This window comes from Streptopelia decaocto (genome assembly GCF_964273445.1).
Source record: "Streptopelia decaocto genome assembly, chromosome: 2".
In the NCBI taxonomy this organism is placed as follows: Eukaryota; Metazoa; Chordata; class Aves; order Columbiformes; family Columbidae; genus Streptopelia; species Streptopelia decaocto.
The window spans coordinates 28,500,701-28,520,865 of NC_138655.1; the positions used below are offsets into that span (position 1 = coordinate 28,500,701).

At 40.1% G+C, this 20,165-nt stretch overlaps 1 protein-coding gene across 2 annotated transcripts in view; it reads right to left on the reverse strand.

Moving 5' to 3' along the window:
• Positions 1-1,153, reverse strand: part of WWP1 (WW domain containing E3 ubiquitin protein ligase 1) — a 58,082-nt gene extending 56,929 nt beyond the window's left edge. The window contains exon 1 of one of the 2 annotated variants that reach the window (XM_082045004.1): positions 681-1,153. The gene's annotated coding sequence lies outside the window, so the exon portion shown is untranslated. The remainder of the gene's footprint in view (positions 1-680) is intronic. The other variant, XM_082045003.1, reaches the window with a different exon arrangement.
• Between the last annotated feature and the right edge of the window lie 19,012 nt (positions 1,154-20,165).

Genomic DNA, 20,165 nt, shown 5'->3' on the forward strand with positions numbered 1-20,165 from the left:
CCCAGATAACCAAGCAAGGGCCGGCCCTGGAACTGCCTCGCTGACTCCCAGTCACTAATGCCTCTTGCAATCCACGCAGCGTTGACACAGGTCAGGACTCAGCTCTCAGCCACCCTCACTCGAAAGGCCGCAGACAGGAATAAACAAGGTTATTCGCCTGACACTGGACACCAGCGACACTCGCCCTCTCCTTCAACCCCGTCCCGCACCTCCATGGGCTCTCCCAAGTCCCGACACCCCCTCCCCGTGCCAGGTGTGGGCCGAGAGGCCCTCAGCCCTGTCCAGGCATGAGCCAGGGAGGGAGACGGCAGGGAAACCCAGCAATCCTCCCGTCACCAAACGGGGACAGCGAAAGGGGAGAAGCAACAGCCGCCATCCCCTACAGCGGGGCCCAGAGGGTGCAACGAGCTGAAGTGCTGGAGAGAGCGAGACCTTCCTATAGCTCCCTTCGCCATTTTAGCCCCCACGCCCATTCCCCTCCTCCCCGCCCCTCAGTGACAGGGTCAGCTCGCACCGGTCCAGAGCCCACCCCCCTGCCCTCGCCGCCCCCGCTTCCCCACGACCGAGCGGCGGCGAAGAAAGAGAAAAACGGTCGCCGTTTTCTCCTCAGGCCGGTCGGGCTCTGCCGGGCCAGACCGCAAAGCGAGACGGCTGCGGCACAGCCTGTTTTGTTTCCTTACCGTGGCTCGCAGCCTCACAGCTGCTGCCGCCTCCTTCTCCTTCCTCCCACCTTTTTCTTCTTTTTCTCCTCCTCCTCGCCGCCGCGGCGGCTCCTCACCCCTCCGCGCCGCGCTCCGCCGCCGCCGCCGCGCAGAATGATGCCATCTCACAGCGGCATCGGCGGCTCCGGCACGACAATCCCCCGCCCGCTGCTCCTGCTGCTGCTGCTGCCGCTCCCGCCGCCGCCGCGCGCCCTCAACGGCCGTGCCAGCCTCGCGCGCGCGCCCCGGGCACGGGGAGCAGGAACTTGTGGAGCTGCTGCCGCCGCCGTCGCCGCCGCCGCCCGGGCGGGAGGGCCCAGTCGGAGCCAGGCAGTGCGCAGCGGCGGTGGGAGGGAGAGGGGGAGCCTGAACCGACGCTCTTCAAAGGGGACAGGGCTTATTCCTAAGCGCCTGCCCCGGGTTGAACCAACTCGGGAGTTGTGGCGGGGAGAGGAGCTGAGCGGACTGAATCAACCTCTGCGGAGGAAGGGGAGGAGGGGCCGGGCCCAGCGCTGGGGCGCCGGCCGTAGGGGGGGAGCGTGCGTGGGCAGGATAAGGGAGGCTTGTGTCAGTCACTGCCCACCCGAGAAAGCTGCCCCATGGCCGAGGCGCCAGCAGCCAGCACACCCGGGTGGTGTGCAAGCGATAAAGGCGGGGGGTGTCTCCCCCAGCCGCCTCCCTCTCTGGCTGAGCAGGCAGGGAGGGCTCCTGTCGGCAGACTCCGCCGCCGCCCTGACAGCCGCCCCGTTCCGGAGCCAGGGGGGCCGTGCCGCTGGTCCCCTTCGCTGCTGTCTGATCTCTCTCCCGGAGTAACTTCTGCTGTCCCGCACTTGGGGGGACACACGGAGATGGGGCAGAGGCAGGTCCCCGCGGCGGCGGTGGAGCAGCTGACGGGGACGGGCGGCAGCCCGGACGCCTCTGCAGCACCGGTTCCTCCGCACTAGCACCTGCCCCGCCGTGGGCAGGGGGCTGCGTGTCGTTACCCACCCTTAAAAAGGGCATTGGCGTTCCGTACAGGCTGACATACCAAAAGTACTGGTATGCACAAACGTGAGGATTAAGTTGTGCCTTACGTTGAAGACTAATGAAGCTTTGGCTTCTTACCATCCAATATAATGCCATGGAGGCAGCAGTAGCAAGAGCTTTTGTGCATAAACAAGGCCTTTGAGTGCTTGTCTCAAAGTCCAGCGCCACTGTTAATTGAAAGGAACAAAAGCTTACAGTATGAGACCCTGAAGCAACTTCCAGCAAAGTCTGGTATGTTGTTGTTTTTAAAAAACAACATGAGGGCCAGCAATCTGATTTAGGCATGTAAATTCCTTCAGGAAAACAAAGGAAGCTCTTAAAAGCACTGCTTTCCAACCTATTCTTCATAGAAAACCTATTGGAAAACTACAAGTTTGGAAAATAAAGAAATATTATATTTAGTTCAAAAGTATTTTAGATTAGACTTTTCTGAAAGAAAACAATACTAGTCTTCTCTTAGCTGGTAATGCTAGTACAAGTGCCTGAAAACTCTGTTAGTTTGAGTATTTGCAGTTAGCCGTTGTAACAGAACATGTGAACTGTACACTTGCAAAATCCATCGTGGGCATTAAGACTGTTTACAGTTACCTAGTCAATCCATGTGATTTGCAGAATTCGAGAAATACTGTTTTCTGTACATCAACTAAGCTGACATTCAAACTACAGTCCTGCTTTTGTTCTGAGATTGTCCAAAATTAGGTACTTAATTAGTCCAAGGGACTACTTTTGCAATCCTTTGGTAGCACTTCCAGAGAATGCTAGTAAGGTCCATCTCTCTTTTGTGCTTTTTTGTTTATCTGATGTAAAGCAATCTAGTTGAAATGGAGGGAGAGTGGGGGAACAACACGATACCACAAAAACAAACAAACAAAAAAACCTGTACCTTCAGGTAGGAACACTTTTTAATGGGGAAAAATTATATTTAAGAACTTTCAACTGAATGCAGTATATTCCCAGCGGCAAAGGGTGGGTAAAGGTGTAAATGGCAATATTTCGATCTCTGCTCTTCGCATAAGCTATTAATTTCTTTACTCCTGGACATTACTTGTTACTAATATCAGTAATCTGATACTTCATGAAAAGTATGAGTATATTTCTTAATAGCTTATATGTGAAAAATTGCTAAGTGCCTCTTTCTTGCCTTATGAAGTATGAAAAGTGTGTAGTGACTTGAAACAATACACAAGTTACGGTCTTCTCTGGCTTGTCTCCTCCCTGTTTCAAAACAGGCTTCGTCATATATTTGTCTCACCCTGGGGAACAGTGGCATTCCAAGTATTATTCCCTCTTAAAAGACATTTGATACACTCATGAATGCAAAATGTCACAAGTCTGTTAATGTCACAACTGTGGTTCTAAATGTCTTACAAAACCTCAAGATTCCTGCATTTTTCCGACTACTTTTAGGACAGTAGCTTATAAATAAATATATAACAATTAGAAGCCATACATTGAAAACTTGCTGAAAACATTTAAGTTATACTCAAGAGTTATACTTGTTAAGTATCTGAAAAAGTACAAACACAGTTTTCTTCGTTTTGCAGATAACCCCCGTTATATTTTTACTGTGCTGTGGCCAGTAAAGCTTGCAGATTCTAACATGCAGTGCTCAAGGCCAGGAGGAATTAATGCAGGATTGGTAGCCACATTGATTCAAGTTTTGCTCTTTAAAGGCTTGAAATACACTGTTAACCTCAGGAAATGTCTCACAAGCCACTAAACTTATCAAAACATAAACCAACCAAAGTTAGAACTTTGCAAAAGAGTCTGCATGAAGATTTATTTCAAACAAATGTAAAAGTAGCATCTGTACAAAATATTCCTGACATAGTGATTTATGAGCCCATTTAAAGTTTTTAATGGCATATCCTTGAGTGTCTTTCAGACTTTTTTTTTTCCTTTTTTCCTTGCAAAGTGAGTAGAGTTTTGGAGAACTCAGATTCAGAATACATGTCACTAAAACAGACTGCAGGATACACTAGGTTTTCATTAGATACTAATAGATCTTTTCTGGTATAGTCAATGTATGTTTGATAAGCATGGATTTTAGGATGGGCTTTTTGCAAAATCTAGGTTATAGAAGACAGGAGTGTCCATTGGCTGGAATTGTACCGTTCCGTTTCAGTGCATGTTTTTGTCATTGTTACTAGTGCAGAGAATGGGCAGTGAGCACTGCTAGCCTTTAGTTGGAAGCTCTAGGTGAGTAGCAGTAGTTTTGCTCAAACTATACTTCTGGATAACTCTTCTAGATCTTAGTAGGAAATGAATGAGTAAAGCTATAAATTAATGTCTCTAGTAGCGCATAAAATTACTATACAATGCCATCTATTTGCATTTTTGCTCTTTTTTAATTTCTTAAATATCTTACAAAAGCTTTATGTTAAACTATAATTCCCTCATGCTACAGAATAGTTTAAAAATCTCTGTAGAAAAGTAGAAGTGAAGTGTAATAATTCAACTTCCTTAACAGTAACACAGTGGTAAAAGATGAGGCTGAAACCAAATCTTTCTGCCTTTAATAGACTCAAATACAAGCTGATTTTACCTGAGCAAAGGCATGCAGAACTAGTCTGTATGTGTGTTTTCCGTTGTTTGAAATAAGCAAAGTTTTATCATATGAGTCTTAAATGCAAATGGTTGTGTTGGTTGCCTATGCAACCCTAGTCTTGCAACTGTGAAAAATCCAAAAAGCTGTTATCTAGTGAAAGTAGAGGAACGATTTCCCTGGGAATTATTATTTTTTACGTGGAGATTTGTTATTACAAAATTTATATAGAGTAAGAAAACTTTTGGATAAGCTTCTTTGGACCATATTCAAAAAAGCATTTAGGCACCTGAAGTGTGATTTAGGTAGAACTTAGTTCTGTCTTCAAGAGCACAAGCCACAAAACCCTGTAGATGTAGTCACCCAAGTCTGCCAGTGGATATACTCAATGTCTGTAAGCATGTGCAGTGGGCACCTGATGTCTTCATTGCAGCAAACAAATTGATGCTTGACTCATGCCTGGTTTGTTTGAGGACCAGACAGTGGGCAGTAGATCATCTCACCTCCATGGCAGGGTGGGTCGGAGAGACATAGTTACAGGTATATCCAGTACACAAAAAATCCCAAATCAGCACAAAGTAGAGAAGCTGCAGTAAGGACAGAAGCAGAGGGAAACATGGGAGCAGTGATCAACAGGTCTATGGTATAATAATGATTAGAGGACTCGGCACCCAGAAAACCTGTGTTCTGTGCCCTCCTAGCGTCACACTAGTCTCCTCGAGGCAGACTATGACCAACAAGAGCTGTTTGATTTGGGATTAGGATTCTCTCTCCTGTGGCAGCTCTGTGCAGCTTCACAAAGGCACGCTGAAGTAGCATGAGAGAGTATTGCCAGACAACTCAGCAATTAGGGAACATAGCTACAAACAGCTGGAAAGTTTTAGTTTCTGGTCCTTCTTCCCGACAGTGCCCAGGCATTTAAACCAATGGCTTTTCAATACACAATATTGGTCCCTGTTCCAAGATGATAAACACTGCCTGAAACAACAGAATGTCTGCACTGTTGGCATTCTGTCAGTCTCCTCATATTTCTCTCTCTAATTCCCTGGTTATTATGTTCTAGAAGGCAGACTGAATATAGTTGCGTGTATGTTTTATTTATATACATATATATGGTCGTGTCTGTAAAACTACATCCTAAGTATGTATTCTCATTACAAAATGCCTTATTTATATTATGAGTAAGGGGCAGGGGCTTGTCCTTGTGGTGGTATATGGTTATTTTATGTTATACTTAAGTAGAATCCTACCTTAGTAATGTTTTTACTACGTATAATTTGAAGTTTCTAGTTTTACCCTGGTTAAGGAACTTGGATACTGCACCTTCCAGTTATTTACTGTCTCCTATTTCCTCCCATCGCTGAGGTGTGCATATGTTGTATCTCATTTAAGTTATGAGATATGCATTCTATTATCATGTATGCAATATTTGACACAACAAGGTTCTAGTCTGTAACATGAGGATTTTTGCATATGTAGCAGTGTAAATAATACATAACAGTAATTACCTTGGGCACACTTAATTTAACTTGATGCCTAGGAATGATTTGGTGTCTGCATTAAAATGATTAGGTTTTTTTAACAGCGTTGTGGAGAAATTCAAAAATGACAAGTTGCAAAGTCTTGACTCCAGTTAGTAGAAATCAGTAAAATTGCATGGCTCTGGTTTTATACAATATTAGTTTCTTTCTCTATAAATCGGGAATTATGAGGAGAATCTTCTTCCTACACCTTTTTCCTAGATCAAAAAGTGTTAATTCAAAAGTTGTAACTTCAAAGGATGAGCGACTGATTGAGAGGGCTAAAACCCATTGACTTTTGCTGACAGTTCTATAAAATGTATTTTGCTGTGTACAAACATCTTCCAATATGACTCTGCATTTTGAGAATACAATTATTTCAATACTTCGACATTGTCGTCTTTTCAGATGTTATTCATAGAATCGTAGAATCACTTTGGTTGGAAGACACCCTCAAGATCATTGAGTCCAGCCATAACCTAGCACTATCACTAAACCATGTCCCTAAGTGCCACATCTACACATCTTTTAGACACCTCCAGGGATGGTGACTCCACCACTTCCCTGGGCAGCCTGTTCCAGTGCCTGACAACCCTTTCCACGAATAAATTTTTCCCAATATTCAATCTAAACCTCCCCTGGCACAACTTGAGGCCATTTCCTCTCATCCTATCACTTGTTACTTGGAAGAAGTATTGAGGTACTGGTGAATCAGCAATGAATTTATTACTTTTGCATGTAAACCTAGAGATTTGTGTGCCAAATCCTAAAAATCTATGAAAACAACTTGTCAAAGTGGTGTCATTTCTGGTGCGCTCTCAGCAGCACGGGATGTAAGTCTTACTTTGTGGAAAAAAAAATTACAAACCAGTACATCTCATCTGCTGTTGTAATGAACAAAAACATTTGTTTTAAGTGTGGTACTGGAAGATCTCTAAACTCAGAAAACTCAGATTGTACAGGAACATATTGGAATGTATTTGAAAGGGAGATGAAGCCTACAGTTATTTTTTTATCAAGTTCTGATTTCACACTGACAACAGCATGACATTTATTAATGTATATTCACTTCTCTCTTGAAATTGTAGCAGATAAATGCTGAGCCACTGTTTGAAGTCTCTTGCTGCACGCAGGATTGCTGTTTTGAAGCCTGCCTGCACTTCTGGCTGGGAAGCGGGGATGAGGCAGGGTGAGGTTGGGAGCAGATAATAAGGAGGCTGAGTGTGGCTTGCATGTCTGACACAGAGTATGAAGACAGGTAATGGAGAACGAGGGACTCTGATCCCAGTGTGTGGGAGGAAGTGGTTTGCATCAGGAGAGTGTGCGAGCATAGCAGCTCCGTTTGGGGCTGAAGGAAGAAAGAATTGTCTAGAAGGCATGAGAAATGGAGAGGGCAATTAAGTAAAGGGAGGGGAACAGTTTGTTTCATTCTGTTTATATTTAGGTAGCAAGATTTTGTATTTTTTTCTCCCCAATAAATGGACAATTGAGTTTTGGAAAAGAAAGCTGGAATATGGTGAATTCTTTTAGCCTCACTTCATATGGAAGCAAGATATACATCTACTGAGTATGTGTTCAGTGACCAATTACCCCTACATCTCCATAATAACACTTTTGAATTCAGTGGCCAACTTCTAACATGTTTTACAAAGTCTGATAAATTCCTACAAACTTTGAGAAAATAGATGGCAGAGTATAGTAAAAAGCTTCTGTAAATGTTCCCTGGAAGGCCTACACACAAAGAAAAAGCTACATTATTAAATCGCTCACTATTAACCACTAGAGAATGGGGAGCAGGGAGAGAAAGAGTAAACAGTAAGCCAGGCAGCCCTTGTAAATGCCTGCCATAAGACAAGGCTTCAGCTGGAGTTTGCATTCTTAGGCACCAGAGTCAATCAACCATGAAAAACAAATCTTTAAGAGACCAAGCTTCATTAGTTCCAGTACTCACTGAATGATGTGATTTAATTGCAGCACTACCTAAAGCAATGCTATGCAGCCCATAGTCTGTGGATAATTGATGGCCAATAAAATATCAAAAGGGAGCTCAAAAAGCAAGTCAAAACCAGAAATTTCTGCACAGCCATATGCTCCCATACATACAAGCAAAATGGAAGAGGAGAATAAAAATAAGGGTAAAGTTTTAATCTTTATTTTTATTTGTCTCTAGAAGAAAGCCATTATGACTACTTCAGCACAGTAAGCACAAGATGATCTCTGAGTTTGTTTTCCTTCCAGAGGTTAAGAGTTCCTTCAGTTAAAAAGGTTGAGAATGGACTGGTCTAGGGGCCGTAATCAGAGAATTAAGATTGTTATTAGAGACCACAGGTCCTTTTTCTTTTATTGCCCTATTTAGGTAGCATAACTGAACATGCTCAAGTGGATGTTCATCCTTTGTGAGAGCATGGCCTAAGTGAACCACAGTCAGTCATCAGTTTGAGCTGCAAGTTACTCTTGTGTTTTCTTGCTTTGAGCATTAACCAGGAAAACTAAGACATCTGAATCTTCAGCTTGGTGTTTTCTGAGACTTAACTCTATATTTTTTCTCTTAATATTACAGTGGTTGTTAGAATGTTCGTGGTTAATTAAGAGCTGAGAGGTCTCTCTTCCTTTAAGACAGAAGACAGGCATGTTGCATTTCTATGCAGAACTCTTGACTTGACTTTCCTTTGTTCTAAGGAAAAACGAAGATCTTGAACCTCAGCTTTCTCCTGACCTACCCCTGACATTTCTTGGATTCTTACATGCAGGCCCTTTTTTTCTTAAGCCAAGATACTTCTTTTGTCTCTGAAAAGCCTCTCCTCTTTTCCTGAACTAGAAAAAATAATTATACCATGGTACTGTATGTATGTCAGTAAATAAAATAGTTTTACAAATCCATGCATGTGTTTTCACAACTTGTGAAAATCTTTTTTTGTCAAGTATTTACAGTATAGTACTGTTACAGTACAGTTATAATATAGTACTGTTTCTTTATGTATAATTCCAATGTTTAATGTAAGTTAAATGCATTTCAATTTTAAGGCAATATACACCCTTGGTAGAACACAGTAATCCTGGTGAATGATTCCTTCAATGACTATTTAGACTGTTAACAGGAATAAAATAGAGAATGTTTAACTCTGCGACTTTCAGCTTTTTTTATTCTCTGTTTTAATTCAGCTGTGATACTTTGTCCCCAGAATGTTATTAAAGCTTCACTAGCAATTTGTGCATGTTATATATTTTAAAATTACATACAAAATTTATACTTATATATATTTAATTTGCTATTTAAGATCTTTTATGCACAAAAGGGAGTAATCATATTTTTAAATTGCTATTTTAAAAACTTTTTTTCTTATGACTTATACAGGAGTGTTTTAACCAATTACATATTAATATGGAACAACACTTGCATGTTAACTGTAGAAATCAGCATACTGTTGCTCTTTAATTTAAAAATGCATTGCAGTTTTTCTTCCATATTCTGCACATTCAATTTAACATGTAAAATTTTAGCACAAATTGATGGAATTACAAGACATGTTTGAAATAGAGCTGCTCTTACACTTTCCTTTGTCTTCTGCATTCACCTAGGTGACATTGGTTGCTTTGATGGGCCTGTTTGTGACATGGTCACTCAAATGTTGGCAATGTCACAAGTAATTCAATGAAGTCTAAGTCAGTATTTCCTGCTGTAGTCTCAGCTGTTTGTGGTATAGTGGAGGGATGTGAGATTCTTCCCTGAGTGAAAGCTCATGACTTTTAGTTCAGAAAATACAGATTTTTCTATAGCTCTTTCTCTATCTGATGTAAGACTTTGAAGAGAGATTTAGCTCAGAAATTTCAAGTGCGTAGATTCCTATATACAAAGGTATGCAGAAGATGGATGTGGGAGATAAGCTCAAATAGATTTGTTTTGTTGTGTTTTTAAAGGGTGAGTCCTATCTTGCACGTCTCTGTGTGTGAACTGTAGGCCTCTCCTTTGGCTCTCGACCAGGCACTGAGTGAATTACAGAACTGATGTGAGATAGTGTGCACAAAAAGTCTCCTTTATGAGTACGGCCTCAGGGATAGTTCCTATTTTCAGAAAATAGTACTACCCATCAGCTTTCTGATGTTCAAAGGGTGGCAGGTAGGAGAAAAATGAAAGCAGGCTTGTAAAGAAAAAGGTGATAGAAGGTGGATTGTTTGGAATAACACAAATCAGCAAAATGACTGTCCATATACATTATTATTATTATTATTATTATTATTATTACTACTACTACTACTACTACTACTACTACTACTACTATTACTATTACTATTACTCCTGCTAAGAATTCTAACTATTCCTGAGGGAGAAACAATATATAGCATATGGCAATGAAACATGTACCATTATAGTTCTTTTTAAGGTGTGTTATTTTTCCTGTCTAGAATTAAAAGACAAATATTGTTTTGGTGTATAACAGTTTAATTGAAAATGCTGAAACATTCTAACTTCTGTTAAATCCCCATAATAATATTAAAATGTTAGTTAGCAAGACCAAGTTCCCTAATGATACAGATTTTATTATGAATTAAATTAAAAACTACATACAGGAGTAGAGGGTTGACTTGCATTTCTCAAATATAAGTTTTTTTATTTTCTCCCCTTTTTTCCAAGATGTATCACATTAACTTCATTGAGCTAGCTTTGCTGTTTTCAGAGAAGTCACAGACCAATTTTGTTGATTTGTCTTGGGATATAAGTTTATTTTCATATTTATTTTATGAAAGTAAAATGGAAATAAATGAGAGTGATGTTAATAGAAGTTGAACTCAATGAAACAACAGGAGTAAAAGATTCATATAGAAACAAAGAGAGAACCCATATGATTTTGGATCCATAATTTTTTTAATGGTCACTCGCCTTGCATCTAAGTGATCTTATATACTCATGAAGGTTCAAGGTTAGCCCCTATTTGAAAGGAAAATGATAAGAAAAGCAGAAGGAAGTGTATCTATTTCTGCATACGTAATATCCCTTCTAAGGCAGAGATAATCCAGAATTATGCTGAAATAGATTGCTCATAGCAAACAACTGTTTGGGCTTTCTGCAAAGCCATGGCAATCTGTTCTTGTTCAATTACGTTAGCCTCTTGGTAGTAATTGAATCAGATTTCTTTCCGAAAACGTTATGCATACGAGTGATCCACATACTTAGAATTTGCTGTTTCCAAGGTATTACTTTTATTTTTTCAGCAGCTGTGCTTCCTGCACTACGAGTGGCCAAACAGCAAACGCAAGACTTGGACAACAGCTAAGATGTTGTAATTACATTTTCAGTCAATCTGGATTACATTGTAATGGAGATGAGAAGATATTTTCCTTTAAAAAAGCAAAGCTTGAACATACAGGTTTAGTGTAAAAGTTACATTTTTTAATATTTAATAGGATTCTAAAGTTTCACTGTAATTTTTAATGGTGGATAACATCATTAAAATAATGGATGATAATGTCATTTTAATAATGGATAACACGACTGAGTTGCAAGCACTGTTTTATTGCAACCAATGTAACTGACAAAACTGGATAGGCTCCAATCAGAAGACTCAAATCAAGTCATCTTTTTGAAGGAGTTTATTTTGTAATCATTAGTTAGTGGAGTTAACTCTTTGTCCCATGTTGGTCAGTTATTAAAATCTCTTGTGGTCTTTAGCATTGTCAGTATTTCAGTTATGAAAAGGCTGTTTCCTTGTACTGCTGTCCTGGAAGGTCTGTGAGAGTTTAATACATTATTTTTCTGCATGGTTTAATTCAAAATCTGCCTTCTAAATTTCAAAAATATTTTTGTTGTTTTTCTCTTGTAATTATAACAAACAAAACAAACAAACAAAACCACAAAACACAAAAAAAAACCACAACACCCAACACTCAACTTATGAAAATCACTGCTAGGAGATTGTAGAGAAAGTGTAAAGTGGATCAGGGAATGTCACTCTGCATGGGGAGTTTTTCCATTGAGTTCAGTCACTCACATGCTGAGGATGCGAATTGACTTAGACCTGGACAGTAAATGGACTGGTTGTAATTCCTCTGATGTGGCATGAAATGTTGACAATTTCACGAGGTCTTCTATAAGAAGTTATCAAGATGTGCAGCAATAGTGGCCGAGGTGGTTTTGTTTTTTTAAATTTTGCTTTTAATATAATTTTTTTTTCTTTCTGTGTTTTTGCCAAAGGACTCATTTTCTAACTAATGTAGTTCTGTCTGACAAGGTAGTAGAATTCCTGAGCATCTAGCTTCCAAAAGCCAGCGAGGCTTTAAAAAGCCAGAGGGGTTAGTTTATTTTAAATTCATCAGGTCTTATGCTTTCATTATTTTACATACATTTCTAAGTTCGCTTTTACACAATATTCTCTTTGAGATAACAAGGGCATAAAATATGATAAATTTAATTTTTCACTGCTTTTGGAAGGGAGTAAGACAAGCTTGGTAGCAGGTCATTGATTAATTTCAAATGGCTTTCACCCTAGAAGAAAGTGGAAACAAGATATTGTAAATGTGACAAAAAGCAACCCTGATTGTGTTTGTTATTATAGATAATGATAACTTGTGTCTTTGTATAGGTTATAAATACCTGAGTATCTAAAACAGGGAGGAGGCAAAAATTCTTTGCTATTGTTTTAAGAAGACAAAAAAAAAAGTTCGGTTTTTGCTTTACTGTGGAGAGCAGGCATGCAGCTATATCATGCACCATTCACTGTCCAAACCCCCATTAAGTTGGTGTAACAGGGTACTGATAGATTATTTCCTGAAATTTTGGTATTAGTTATGTTAGGATTCATAAATTACTACGTTACTGGTAGAGAAGCCATTGAGCTGAATGCAAGCATCATTTTTCCTAACAAGGAAAAGCTGCACCCAAACACATTTGGACAAAATATGACTTGGTCTGCACTACTGCTTCTCTTGTACAAATCATCCTACTGCAGCTAGTGTTAACTTTCTATATGTTGGCCGATACTTCCTGAAAAACAGCTTTTTTTTTCCCCCTCACATTCAGACACATTACTTGAGATAAATACAATACTGTCTTCAAGCAAAATTTTTATAAAAAAGTTGGGCAGTTCTGAACTGGTATCAGAGTATCATTAAGTTACATAATTTTGCTTTTTCAGGTTTATGACGGGTTTTAGTATTGGTCTGTATATTTCTGAATTTCTGATTTCATAGAGACAGACTGTCTAACCATTTTTCTTTCAGCAGAATTAGATCATTGTCCCCATTCTGGATGCTGTGTGGCTTTGCCAGAATGTCAGTTATTTGCTGTTTTTGTGACTATTATACAAATACTGTCTGAGTAATAATCTGACTTTGTTTACCAGCATCCTTGAGTAGGTGATAGAACTCTTCTGGGAGACTTACATTTCTGAAAGGTTTTGTTTATTTTTCTTTTCACTTATATTGTGTACTTCATGAGTGCACAAACTGAAATGTTTTGAGAGGCTTTTTAATAATCATCTTTCTTGTTAATGTGCCTGGTCCTGTGCCCAAAGCTAATCTTAATTGGTGCACTTCAGAAGATGTGTACTAATTGGAAAGAGTCCAGAGCAAACCAACAGATTTTATCAGACAATCTAGAAAATGTGATCTACAAGGAAAGACTGAGTTTGTTTAGGTTGTTCAGCACAATGAAAGAGAAAACAGAGAGTCTTTTCAGGGTAGCTATTCTTTGATGATAATTTTACCTACTCTCGGGGAGGTTAACTATGCGCTATTGGTGAGATTATTTGGGAAATAAATCTTTTACAAAGAATCTGCTGATGGAAATGCTGGGCTAAGACTTGAGAAATGTGTGCTCAGTTCTTGTGTCTTTCGCCAAAGCGGCCTTGGGATATCACTCTGTTCTTTGATCTGCCAGCACTAACGCGTTAATATTTTTCCACTCTGTTTTGTTTATAGGGCTTAAACCAATTAGGACTTTGGCACTGAAAACAGAATCCTGGCATGCTTGAAGCTATTGATTCTAAAATTGCTCCAAGCAAACCTCATTTAGCCTCTGACTCTTCAAAATGTCTAAATTCACCTGTCACTTGATTTCAAAGTTTTCCTGTTGGTTTGCTGGATTTCTGCCCCTCTTTTGCCCAATATTATCTCAGTCTGAACAAGTTACTAAGTCTTGCTTGAACTCACTTAGGAGCAGGAGCTGGTGCAATTCCAAGTTATTTCCTGTCATGCAGAGTCACTCTGTACATCTGCAAGAAGTCTAGAGACCTAAAATGTGTTGGTTTCAGGGCCCACTTTCAGCTGTTTTTCAGTGTCTCAGACTTGCGAGTTCATGCCTTAAACTTATTCAGGTTAGGATATTTAATTGAGCCTGGGTTCTTCAGCAGCCAGCCAAAACTAATTTCAGCTCTTTCACTGTTGGTTATAGATAAATAAGTGGTTCTGGCAGCAGAAGCCAACCCCAAGGGTTGCTGAGGGATTTAATTGATAAGTTAATGCAGTTGTTGGCATCTGTACTTGGGAGCAGCCTCCTCTTCCAGCACTGGCTAGCCCACTTATGCTCCAGGGAAGTATAGCTGTGCCCTGCGCTCAGCATTTGCTGTTGATCAGCAATATGTATCTCTTTGCTCAGTCTGCAGGATCCACTTTGAGTTGCTTAAGCTGTCCAGACAGCATATGGGCTGAAATAAATCTTAATGTTAGGGCACCCTGTGAAGAGGCCATGTACTTGGCAGTCTTTCAGTTTTTAGCTCTGGGATTGTGTACTCTGACAGTGGGTGAAGGGACTCATTATCTTGATTAAGAGCTATAGGCATTGTAATACAAATTAAAATATACCTATATAGCTACCTACCTGACCTATTTTGTAAGTAAAATCAAAGAGTAGAACATATTTGAAAGCTCCTACATTTTAATTGCTATCACTTCATTAGAATACAAGTGAGTATCGTTTGGTAAATATGTTTTGTCTGCAGCATTTCAGGGGATCATTACTCATATGGAACTAGATTATCACTTTTATTCCCTAAGAACATGGAGGCTAAGTAGAAGAAAATTGTTGGAGTAGTTTGAGTCTGTTAGGAGGCAGAGAGCTGGATCAACTTTGTCCTCTATCCTTCTCTCAGAAGGTATGTTCACCATATTATTAATCTCAATATTTAAACAAAAGCAGCAGCCAGCTAAAACTGAACCTAATAATGATTAATGTAATGCTGATTATGGTTGTACATGTGTGGATCCTGTACCTCCTTGGTGGTACCTATTTAGCTTATTGAATTGTCTTCCTTAACATTAGTTGTTGTCCCTACTTTAAACTCTTGTTCCCACCCTTCCCAGTGTGTATAGCCATAGTCACTAAGTGCAGTAAACTCTACAGTGTTAGGGGTTTTGCTTAAAAATACTCTGGGATATTAAACAATATCTGTATATTTTGCACCCAAAAATGAAGGTTTCTCTGTTGTTCTCAGCTGCCATTTATTTACTAACTGTTTGTTATTTCTCACAAAATGGCAATTCACTGCCTTTCTGCCTAAAAAACGTAGAACCATTAGCTGAGCTTAGTTTGCCTGGTAATCTGTGCTCTTTAATTCTCGTGTAGGGCAAATCGTGTCTGATACCATTTGTTGGGTGATATTGAAGAACAATATGGATCTTCCCATAGCAGTGATTTTCTTTCAGAGTTGTAAGTCCTGGCTGTCAATAAAGGGACTTCTGAGATTAATCCCATACAGAATTTCATAAGAAGACAGTAAAACTCTTTTTCATTCTTGAGATCATTAGAGCAATATATGGACTATTTAGTGTAATTCCAGTCAATAATGCCTGTTAGGAAATCACCTTTAGTTCACTTCATGTTTGATTCTAGTATTTGCACTGGTTTTATAGCCCTGGAGTTTAAATATCACACTCCTAAAAATGCATATGCCATCCATAAAGTTGTTCCAGTGGATATGGAATACATCCTTGTAGCCTAAGTAATAGTTATAAGAACAAACTTTCTAGTTTCTTGATTTCTTCTTCATTATCCTGTTTTCCTGCTACGTCTCAAATGCAGTTCAGGGCTGTAGAGTTCACAGTAGTCCAAGTTCTTGAATGAATGGTTGCAATCTGGTTTGGTAACTTAATTTTTTTTTTTTTTTTTTTGACTTAGTTCCAAGAAATGTGGAGCTGCCCACTTCAAGGACAAGACCTGACAGCTAGGTGGAATGTTTGTTCAAGATCGGGCCCACACTTCTTGAAGGCTCATACAATGAAACACTTGATTTGCTGAGAGACAGATAAAATAACATTTAGTGCTCATGTGATTGGAATGAGTAGCTCTGACTGGAAAGGCCAACATTTTGATCAGTGAGTTAATACTTTTGGCAAGGGTTTGTTGTAATACAAAACTTGGCTTGTGCTTTGGTAATGATAAAGTCTGGAGAGATTAAGATAAACTACAAACTATAACTTATTTGTCATGAATCAATAGAAAGGAGTGATCTAAAAACCATAGAAGGAAAAAGGTACACTGATATGTTCACATTTAGACTGATAGCCTCTGTTTCATGGTGGAGGTTATAAACTGTTACCACTGTTTTTTAAGAGAAAAACATTAAAGTTCACACCTTTAAATGACAGACTCTTTGCATTAGAATGATAGAAATAAGGCTGTGATATGGAAGTCATGACATGATTTTATGGAGTCACTTTTACTAGTATGCTTTAATAGCTGTGGCTTTCACTGGTTTCAGTGGCTTTCATTGTTTGGTTTCTGTGTGCTTATATTGAGCAAAATGAGGACGGTTCATGAGATTGGCTCTCTATATCACAGAGTCACAGTATGGTTAGGGTTGGAAAGGACCTCTGGAGATCAACTAGTCCGACCCAAATATATATGCCAAACTGAATAGGTCTGTTTAATTAGTCAGGTGGTCACATCTCTGATCCTGAACTGAAATGCACCTCCTCACAAGTGCCCTAATTGTAGCTCATGAAGACCAGGGAGGGAAATAGTGATAATAGTGTTGGCAGAACTTCTCAGTTACTGTCTCCTGCCAATGAGAAGTGGTAGAGAAGTGTGATCAAAGGTGTTGATAGCAGCAGCCACCAACACCAATACTTCTAAGGGTTCTAAGAAAATGTTAGCTTTTCCAGTCAGCTGCTCAGTGCTGTGTGCCCTGTGCTGGGCACAGTGCTTGTGCTGGTTGACTACTTCACACCATAGTGCTTCTGCAGGACACCGTACAGCAGTCTGCTACACTGGGCAGCTTTACAGACAGGTTGAGATTATTCTCATAAACCTTGTGTATACTACTCACACGAACACAGCAACTCACCCCAGAGGTTCTAATCCTGTTCCCACTTAATTCAGTAGGATCAGTGTCATTTTTTTTGCACAAGAGCAGAGAGGTGGGCTTTTACCTACAGTAGCTTTTACTGAGTGTATTTCTATGCTTTTATTAAATCATTTGTTAATTTTTTTGTGCCATAAGTTGATTTTAGAACATATTGTTTGGAGTAATTTGGAATTTGTTTGTGGTTTTCATACATCTATGAAAGTCATAATATTTACTATAAATAAACTTCATCTGTTTTATTTTTGCTCCTTTGGGCTTCTGCACATTTGTAACAGTGTTAGTACTCCCTCTTCATGTAACAGATGATAGCTAAAACACTTTGTTTTTGTTAACAGTTATGATGGTTCAATCCTATGTTTTGCTAAAATATATATACATATATATATTTCCTTAAGCCATGTCCATCAAAATTCTAGCTGAAGGGGGAGACTTTTAAAAAGAATAATTTCAGCTTTTGGAATTTAACAAATTTCCTTACGAAGACCAGAGAATATATGGCCTCCTTGTCTTTGTATTTTGATTTGTCCAGATAAAGGACAGCTTTTGTCCCAAACTCTGCCATACTCCAACTTATTTGGGTTTTTTTGGTTAACATTGTCAGAGGTTGTAAACAACAATGGTATAGAGCTCAGGTGAACTTGACTGAAGTATTGTTGTAACTATAAAGAATTGTTATGAGTGTAGGTCAGGCCTGTAATCTAATTGCTCTCATTTGCCTCTTGTGCTGAATGGTATGAAGGGAATGATCTTAATCAGTGTAGTTGAAAATGCAAAAAGTTTCCTTTGCTTAGCCTCACTTCCATCCCTGGGAAACTGATGGAACGACTTATCCTTGGTGCCATCTCAAGGCATATCAAGGAGAAGAGGGTCATTAGGGGCAGTCAACATGGCTTCACCAAGGGGAAGTTGTGCTTGACCAACCTCATAGCCTTTTATGAAGATATAACGAGGTGGATAGATGATGGCAGGGCGGAGGATGTGGTCTACCTTGACTTCAGTAAAGCATTTGACACAGTCTCCCACAGCATCCTTACAGCTCAACTGAGGGAGTGCGGTCTGGACGATCGGGTAGTGAGGTGGACTGCGAACTGCCTGAAGGAAAGAAGCCAGAGAGTCAATGGGGCAGAGTCTAATTGGAGGCCTGTATCTAGTGGAGTACCTCAGGGGTCAGTAATGGGGCCTGTATTATTCAATATATTCATCAACGATTTGGATGAGGGAATAGAAGTGTACTATCAGCAAGTTTGCTGATGACACCAAGCTGGGAGGAGTGGCTGACACGCCAGAAGGCTGTGCTGCCATCCAACGAGACCTGGACAGGCTGGAGAGTTGGGCAGGGAAAAATTTAATGAAATATAACACGGGAAAGTGTAGAGTCTTGCACCTGAGCAGGAACAACCCCAGGTTCCAGTATAAGTTGGGGAAAGACTTATTAGAGAGCAGTGTAGGGGAGAGGGACCTGGGAGTCCTGGTGGACAGCAAGATGACCATGAGCCAGCACTGTGCCCTTGTGGCCAGGAAGGCCAATGGCATCCTGGGGTGTATTAGAAGGGGGGTGGTTAGTAGGTCCAGAGAGGTTCTCCTTCCCCTCTACTCTGCCCTGGTGAGACCACATCTCAATATTGTGTCCAGTTCTGGGCCCCTCAGTTCCAGAAGGACAGGGAACTGCCGGAGAGAGTCCAGCGCAGGGCAACAAAGATGATTAAGGGAGTGGAGCACCTCCCTTATGAGGAAAGGCTGAGGGAGTTGAGTCTCTTTAGCTTGAAGAAGAGGAGACTGATGGGTGACCTTATTAATGTTTACAAATATATAAAGGGTGAGTGTCACGAGGATGAAGCCAGGCTCTTCTCGGTGACAACCAATGATAAGACAAGGGGCAACTGGAATACAGGAGTTTCCACTTAAATATGAGAAGAAACTTCTTCTCAGTAAGGGTAACAAAACACTGGAACAGGCTGTCCAGGGAGATTGTGGAGTCTCCTTCTCTGGAGACATTCAAAACCCACTTGGACTCATTCCTTTGTCACCTCATCTAGGTGTTCCTGCTCCGGCAGGGGGATTGGACCAGATGATCTTTCAAGGTCCCTTCCAACCCCTAACATTCTGTGATTTTGTGATTACAAATCTTTCAAATGTTTCAATTGCTCTTTACATGTTCACTGGAAAAAAAGTGTTGCGAAACAACATTTTTTAATTTGTCTTTGATTTGCCTGGTGTTGGCTCTCTCAGTTTCTAGTGGGTGTGTGACTCAGTAGAAAATTTGGTAGTTTATGCATATGTATGTGTCTATACATCTATGTGCATATAACAAAGCAGAAGTTTAAGAGAACAATATGGCACAAAACAGTGTATGCCTTTTCAATATGATACTAACAAGAATATTTAGACTGGAAAACAAGAAAATATGGCCATTATCTTATCAAGGACCTTGCGACTTCTACCTGCTCCTTTTCAAGCTTAGTCTGAGTTGCTGTTACATGTTATAAGTAGCAAGTTAGAACACGTAATGAACTTCCATAGATTGTTTTTGTTAAGTAATGCTTAAAAGCATTGCTGAGTTCTCTGTATCTCTGTACCTGGACAAGAGAACTCAGTGAGGGTTTCACTCACTGTCCCAAAGCTGACAGAGAAGAATAGGTAGCAACTTGGGCTGAGTGTGGGAAGGGGCACATGCAACAAAGTTACAAGGTCTTTTGTGTGGAAATGACCATTTTCTTCCATTTCAAAAATGTAACCATTCATTTCACCTTGTTAGTATTTTATTGAAAATAAATAACCTGTGCTGTTTTGTATTGTATTTTCCTCTTCACTGCATTATGCCACTGCTACATGTCACTATTAACACAGCAAAAAAAGAAGCTTTTTAAAGTACCGGTGACAAGGGATTCCACCATGCCCGAGGGTGAGAGCCACCCTGGTTATGTAATTTGATGACAGACAATAATTGCAAAGGCAGAGTAAAACAAAACAAAACAAAACAAAACCACAAAACAAACACACACACACACAAAAAAAAAAACAAAACAAAACAGAATTTCTGCAAAAATCACCTCCTTACGAGACTGTACTTTTTAAG